The 7822-nt window shown below is 40.2% G+C and overlaps 1 long non-coding RNA gene across 1 annotated transcript; it reads left to right on the top strand.

Moving 5' to 3' along the window:
- The first annotated feature begins 36 nt into the window (after positions 1-36).
- LOC308179846 lies at positions 37-2425 on the top strand. Its single transcript, XR_013940630.1, has 2 exons — positions 37-162; positions 1842-2425. It is a non-coding gene; the product is annotated as an uncharacterized lncRNA (long non-coding RNA).
- Positions 2426-7822: the final 5397 nt, after the last annotated feature.

The raw sequence follows: 7822 nt of genomic DNA, 5'->3' as shown, positions 1-7822 counted from the left end.
TTTTCTTACCATGGCTTGCTTAGTGTAGAGTGGGTTATGTCTTCTAGGGACTTTGTGCTGTGCTCTTTATGCATTAGTGATTGTAGACAATATAAGGATATATCAGCAAATTTTCTTATTTATGTGTTTTAATAACTTTAGTCAGTTCATAGAGACTTTAAGGTGTGATGCTTTTATTGTGGTCAGGGTTTCTGATACTGTTCTTCTCAGCTGCTTTTTTCAGGCTATGTGCTTCTAGAAAATAGTTTTTCTTACACCCTGAATACTGCTTTGTCTGGGCTCTGCTGCCTGGAGGTTCTGCTATGGGGGGCTGTAGTGCTGGGATCCTGGGGGCGGGGTGAGGCACTGGGCTGCCTTTATTCTTCTGACTGAGTACTTCTCAAAATTAACACTATAATGCAGCATTGATTTACATTTCTCTTACTTGTTAAAGTATAGTAAATGGGGTAGATTGCCCTACTGTTTTTTTGGTGCTAGGTACTATACAAAAGGAAGGTAAAGACAGATCTTACTTTATGAAAGTCTCTGAATTATATTTACTAAAAAACTCTATCTAGTAAACAGAAAAAAATTACTATGTACTTCAGAACAACAATTCCTACTAAAATTTAAGCTAGACAATTGCAGCATCTTCAAATTTTGCTACGCTTTCCTTGTAAGAGCTCCTTCACTTTTGCTGTTCCTAATTCACTCTGCCTGTCTTTTGCTCCCTGGGATCCATCTCTGGCTCTGAGCCAGCTTTTACCACACTTTGTTAGGGTCAAGTTTTAATAAAATGATACAACTCAGTGCACAAAAAGCAGTATTTTCTTCCCCCCCTTTGATCTGGAGAAAATGAACATAACAGTCTCTGTAAAATGGGCTTTTCTGGTAGAAGAGGTGAATTTGGCTGTCAAAAACATCTACTTCAGAAGGCAGAAAAAGAAGCACCTAAAGGGAAAGAAAAATCTTGAATATAACATACGCATTGAGAGAAACAGAAGGAAGATTATAATACTGTCAGCCTCTGATCCTTGGAAATACTTGGTCAGAGCCAAGAAAAAATCATGAGACTGACTTAGGAAAAAACATAAGGCTTTTCAAAAGCCATTTGGGCTACTTTTGTTTGACTTCTGGTTTCTGAGCTTCTTGGTTCATATTTTAGATTTTCATTCAAAAACCACAGTGGCCAGAAAATGTCTGTGTCTTGTTGATGGTTGTTTCCTTTTCACTTTGACTTTAATATAAATCAATAGATGCTGGGAACTGGCTTTGAAAAACAAAACATAGAGCGGGATGCCTCTGAAAAAACCATGAGAACTAGCAAAACTGTTTAACTCAGGAAGCATAATTTCAAGCTTTATCTCGTGGAGTGGTTGTTCCCATGTCTTGTGTGCTCAGCAGGTAGAGGCTCTGCAGTGACAGCCTGGACTGCTGCTCTTCTCTGGGAGGGAGACAGACTGAATTTTGCGAATAGTTCCAGTTCCGAAGATGAGATGTTCAAAAAAAATCTCTAGAGAAGATTCCCAAAAGTGGTTAATCAGAAACATTGGCATGTTTTGCTTCAATAATAAGGAAGCTTTATACTAAATATTAATATTCTACTGTGATAGGAAAATTAAAGTGAAATGTTTACTGCCTTGAAGTTAAATATTTTACTATTACTGAGAAGAAGAGATTGAAACAATCCAGCAAAACATTTCAGTTTTGACAAAACTGTATTTTCTCATTGGACTTTTCTGTCAAAACATTATGACCAGCTCTAATAAACATATGCATAATGAGTATAAACATATGTTCACTCTAAAGATGCTGGTTTAAACATTATTGCAAAATTAAATCTTTGTTTATCCACAGCGTAGACTGAGCATAGGCAACAGCTGTTCGGCTTTTCGCTGCTGCATCCCCCAGTGTGCTCAGTGCTCTGCAGGGAGGCTCTGCTGCAGGACTCCCTGGCTAAGGGTGCTTGGGGTGCTCGCTGCAGGGTTCAGGTCCATCTCCAGGCTACTGTCTTCAGCTATTCGTTACACCTGATTTGCAACTGAATAAAATTTCTGATTGACAAAGCATGTGCTGTTTATCCATCTACTGCTCTGTATTCTATGCTCTCAAACCAAGGATCACGCTCATTGCATGTAACATTAGTAATTTCTCCTGCAGCTCTTTCAAATGCCCAGAAAATGGAAACCTTCAGAAAAATGATACCTCAGCGGTGCTCTCCAGGCTATTGCTTTTCATCAAGAACTTTCCATCCCTAGCGATGCAGTCAGAAGCAGCTCTAAAACAAATGTTTGTCTATATATATGCTGCATTTATTCAGGATAAATAAAGAATAAATCAGTCAGTTTGTTGTGAATAACTTCCATGGCTGATGGTTGCATACTGTTTTACTACAGCTATGGAAACATTTGTCAGGATCCTTCTCCCCTGTTAGAGGACACTAGCTCCTTTTCTATTTTTAGATCAGGTCCTAGGGTAGGGACAGATGGAAAGAAAACAAATGGACCAAAAATAGACAGGACACAAAGCAAATTGTCTATGGGTTGTATAAAAGGCAAGTGAATAGATCATTCCCTAGAAATCAAAAATTTTGCGGAAAAGAAAATGAGTCATCTTTGCAGGGACTCCAGGCTCAGCAAGCACCTGCAGCTTGTGGCAGCTGGTCCTGCTCCACATTTCAATGCTGGACCCCTGAGCTCGGAATGACATCGGCCACTGCAAAATCACAATTTTCACTACCTTTTAACCAGAATCTGGGTGTCGATTTAGCGACAGCAAGGCAACTGAGGGAAAGATCACACGGACAATAGCGATGTGGAAGGAAGCGTTCGAACGCAGCCACATGGGGTGTCTTGAGCAGGGTTTTGGCGGGCAGCTCCTGCAAACCTCCCACCTTCTGCTCCCGGAGCCGATGACAGGAGCTGCCTGTGACCAGCCCGCCGTGGCTGGCCCTGTGCTAATCAGCCTTGGGTATGCGGGACCCCCATGCCCTGGGGTAATATTTACCCCTCCCAAAGACAGGCTTGCTGGTTCAGTGCCCATGTATGCAACCCGATCTTGAAAAAGAGCTTGGGACAAGCCTCAGAAAGCACTGAGATATCCCTGAGTGACCTGCAGTTGTAAAAATGGCTCTTGTGTTGTTAGAAGTAGGTTTTGAACTGGGCTCTGCAAGTGCAGGAGGGAAGCGGAGGAAACAATGAAACATTCAAGCTAAGGATCCTTTGCCCAATTTCTTCTTCTTATTATTTTTTTTAATAAAGAATTCTGCAAATAATAAATTCAGCCAGATATCTTAATAAAGAGATCTTAATAAAGTTGAGCAACCCATTTCAGTGAAAGCCATGGACGTGGTCAGTGTCCTTGCTGGGGCTCTTGGTGCCTCCTAACGGAGCTGGAGTACCCTGGTACTTAGAAATGGACATAATTGTGTGAATGGCACTGAATAGTCTTGTCTTGTTGAGGTACTCTTCATCTGAAGTGTTTGATTTTATTATTGACCCCCCTCTTATTGCTCCCTTCTCTGCGTCTCCTAAGTCCATTGATTAGATTTATTAACCTAATTATAAATGAATACTGTACTGTGGTTTGTACATATTTCATTCTTCAATAAACATGATAAAACACAGGCTCAGTTTTCGGTATTTTTATACAGTACTGATTTTTGAAACTTCTGCTTGAATTACCTATTTATTCCAACAGTATTCTCTTATCCAAAATTTTAGAAACATTTTTAGCAATTAAATGCATTTTAAATAGCAGAAGCAAAAAAAAAATCTGCCTTAAGATATTCATGTAGAGAACTGTTTTCAGCATAAATTGGTGGAAAATGCCCAAACAATGTGGCTTTCAAAAGTACAAATTCTGCTTGTAATTTTTAATTCTGCCCACTCTCTGCCCACCTCTGTACATTGCAGAAATAGCTGTGAATTCCTCCATCTATTGGTAGGCCCTTAATTCTGGATGAAGGTCATAAAGGCTAAAATTTAGATGCAAAGCTGAAGCTGGATGATCCTTGGATTCAGGCAATATTTATTTATTTATTTTCCTTCTTTCCCCCAAGGCTTTTAATTAAGAACACTAGAGAAGTAGGTGTTAGTGTAACTCAAATTCTACTTCAGTATTTTAATGAAGAGTGTAAGAACAGAGGACTGGAAGAGTTTCTTTAGCAATCTAAATAAAATTTCCTGCTATTTTAAACACCAGCATATACTCTGCTCTGCAAACTGACCAAGTTGTTTTAAAGAGCTACCTTTTTCTGTTTTATTATCCCACGTGACGTCAGCTTTACCACTACAAACATCAAAGCCACCGACACCTTTACTGTGTCAAAGCCTCTCATTTTCTGATCCATGGGTTTGGATCAGGAAAATTACTGTGCCATCTGTGCTTTTTTGTACATAGAGGGGCCATCTCTGCACGGACATCTGGGTGGTTCTGCTCGTGCCCCAGCACAAGCATATGCAATAAGGCAGAGATAATGGGAGAGCAAACTGATTAAAGGTCCAAATTCTGGCACTCACAGTCTCCAAGACGTTCTTTTCTCTACTTGTTACTTTGTCTGAAGACTAGATGTAATAATATTGATTTTCTTTTCTAAAAGTACTTGTGTTGATTTGGTTGCAGGACTGTTTTCACTTCCATATCCCATAATAGCGTATACAGTTTTCTGAAACATTAATCTACTACTTGACAGTAATCTCTTCCTGTCATTTATAACATAACCTTAGCAAAACAGATGTATTCCTACCATAATATATAACATAACCATACTCCAGACAGTTCAGAGTTGTTTTATCAAGAAAGGATTAAAACACTTGCAAATTTAAAATTTAATCCACTCTAAGGGAGGGAATAAATTTATCACAATTAAGCCTCAGCAGCTGTAATTCTTCATATAATGTATTATCTAATGGGGATTCTTGCTGAAGAATAGCTGTGAGCCATGGGCATCCTATTTCTTCTCTAAGCTTGCGCTGCAAATCAATACATTTAATAAAGCAATCAAACAAAAATATTAAATGAACAATTCTTTTATTCAAAAATCAATACGAGGAAACTGATACCCTGCCTACGCACATTTTATGCCACATTTCTCTTTCTACAGCACAATAAAAGGCTAAGAGTAGAGTGTTTACAGAGCTGAGAAAGAACGTCTTTTATTAGGGACCAAAGTATGAAGACCCAATTGCACAAAAGCCTGACAGCACTTGTCATTTTATTTTTTTATTTTTTAAGCCCAGCAAAACTGCAGGAACTAAGAGCTCTTATCTCACAGCCAACCCCAAGCAAAGTCCAGATAATCTACATCTCAGCTAATTGCAAGGAGTCTTGGCCATAATCCAGGGCTACTAAGGTTTGCACCTGAACTTCAAAGAGATGAAGAGTTCTTTGGGGTTGAGGTATTTATTTGGGACCACCAGCAACACCTGAATCCATTCCTTGCGTGATTTGCTGTAGCCCTAATTCATTCGTTATCCCATTCATTACCACCTGTATGAGATAATTTCTATTAATTTTTCTCCTTGATGGCAGAGCATGCCAAGAGTTGGCCTGTGCAAGCCTTGTGGAAACAATCAGCCCACTCAAAAAACCTACTTCTCTCTTACAAACTTGTTTTGTTGGTGGTCTGGAGAAGTGTCTAGCTGTCATTGGGCATCAAAAATGTTTCCTTTCATATTCTTTCCAATAAACTGTGTTTAACCACATAATATGAAACAAACAAACAAACAAAAACCAAAACCACATCTGTTGGAAATCAGGAAGTACTAATGCTGCCCAATAGGTCCTATGAGCCTTTGCAAACATGCTAGGAAATGGGACAAAGTAGGTCACCTTCAGAAATGCATTCTAGCCCCATTCTATGAGATCTTGCCCTGTGCTGAAATTAATTTCATTAATTTTAGCAAGTCTTCTACTATGTATGGGCACAGCAGTGCATGGGGAGAGACATTGGGGAAAGGTCCTCATATAAGTCAAAATACAAAAAGCAGATATAGTTGTACAGTAAGATACAGGCCTCATTAAACCACAGTGATATAAAAATAATGGTATACACTAGGAAAGAGATGATTTAGTTCAAACTCACTATCGTTATTATTGTTTGTTTCTGTCAGAAGTAATCTTTAGCCTCATTTCCCTATTTTCTTCCATAAATACACAAAATATTAGCTGGCTCTTTTATTCAGTTATAGCTAAATTTGGCTTTTTAATTTCAGATAAATCTTTCTGCTGCCCTAAATGGAAATACATGCAAGGGGGATGTGCTTACCCATGACTAACAGATGTTGTGCCTGAAATATTCCTGTAAACAAGGTCTTAAATCCAAAGTTTTTGAGACTTACACTGTATTTCTTAAATAAAATAAAAAAAATCAGTTAAGTTATACTGTTATTGAGATAATTATTTTTGTCTTACAATGTGATAAATATCAAATAATCATGTGACTTCCCAGATTGCTAGAAACAATTGTAGAAAATAAACTTGTGCCATGAGTATTTATACCAGATGCTAATACGAGCTTGGCTTTCCTTTGTTGGAACAAACGAAATCTCACCCAAGACAGTTCCATTTCATGCCTAGTGAAATCAGGGGCTAAACAGCCAGCATCATTGCTCGCACTGAGTGATGGCTCATGTTTAACTGGCACCTCCCAAATGATTATCCGAATTGGAGGAAGTCAGGCAAATGCACAGATGGTCTTCGGACAAAATTTAAATCCGTCTGGCTCTTGGTTGTCCTTTCTGTGAGCTAATGAGTGTGTTAATCAGAGATCAGTTTCTTGTTTGCTCGTTTCCATTAGGTAACTGGGTGGTGCGTAGATCTGTCTTCCTCATTTACTGAACTACTGACATTTCCCTCCAGTGGCAGCCAGCCAACCCTTATTATGAAAAGTAAAGGAGGGTTTTGGTATTTCTGTGGCTGCAGATTCCTGATCGGAAACAGGCAGGTATTCATTAACCTTAATCAAGTGGGTTGTGAAATGTGCTCAACGTGCTCTGGGCTGCCTGATTTGCACTTGTATCTCCCGTCATCTGCCACCTGTCTCTCTCATCATGGGACCACGAGGAGCTGAGGTCGTGGTGCTCCATTTCAGTTTGGCAGCACTCCTAGAAGAGCCACCAAGGCTTTGGGTAACCCAACTCCTTAAGGAGCGGTGGAGCACATGCCAGAGCACTGACTTCAAAAGGTGCCTGGGTTGTGTCCTGGAAACAGCAGAGAAAAACATATTTATCCAGTGACCTTTTGCCAGGGTTGCCTCGAGCTGTCTTATATGACAGCTGACGGGCACAGCACTTGGGCTTCAGGATATTGTGTCTTCGTGAAGGGCAGGCAGGAGATGGGCTTGGGTTTTCTGTGGCTGAAAGGGCTGTTGGGTGAGGAGCATGTAGGACAGGACATGGAGAGCTCAGTCCCACAGTAAGCCAAAGTTGTCCGCTCTGTTTGCTATGGCCACGTGTCCTCTCCTGGCTGAGCAGGGGCTGGGAGGTGGATGCTGCTGATGGGGAGAGTGAGGGTGGTCTGTACATAGTTAATGTGAATGAGTCCTTCACCTCTCCAACTGGCTTCTCCCAGACTCTTGGCCCAAACTCAGCAGTTCTGGTCACAACAGCACACACAGATTTGGAATGCGTGCTGGGCTGAGCAATCAGATAGAGAAATACTGAGAAGTGGCACCAAACACCTGAGAACAGAAACCTTCAGGTTCCTACACTATTGCCATGACTTTGGCTGACTTTCTGAATCAGAAGATTTGTTCTTTGGCAGCTGGAATCACCCGTTAATTATCGGGACTGTACTGAAAGGCATTTGGTGATCTTGGAAAAAAAAGTATCCCCATCCCACT

This window comes from Anser brachyrhynchus (assembly GCF_964034855.1).
Source record: "Anser brachyrhynchus genome assembly, chromosome: 18".
Taxonomy (NCBI): Eukaryota; Metazoa; Chordata; class Aves; order Anseriformes; family Anatidae; genus Anser; species Anser brachyrhynchus.
Note: the sequence above shows the minus strand (reverse complement) of the source record. Positions and strands in the feature narration are given on the sequence as shown.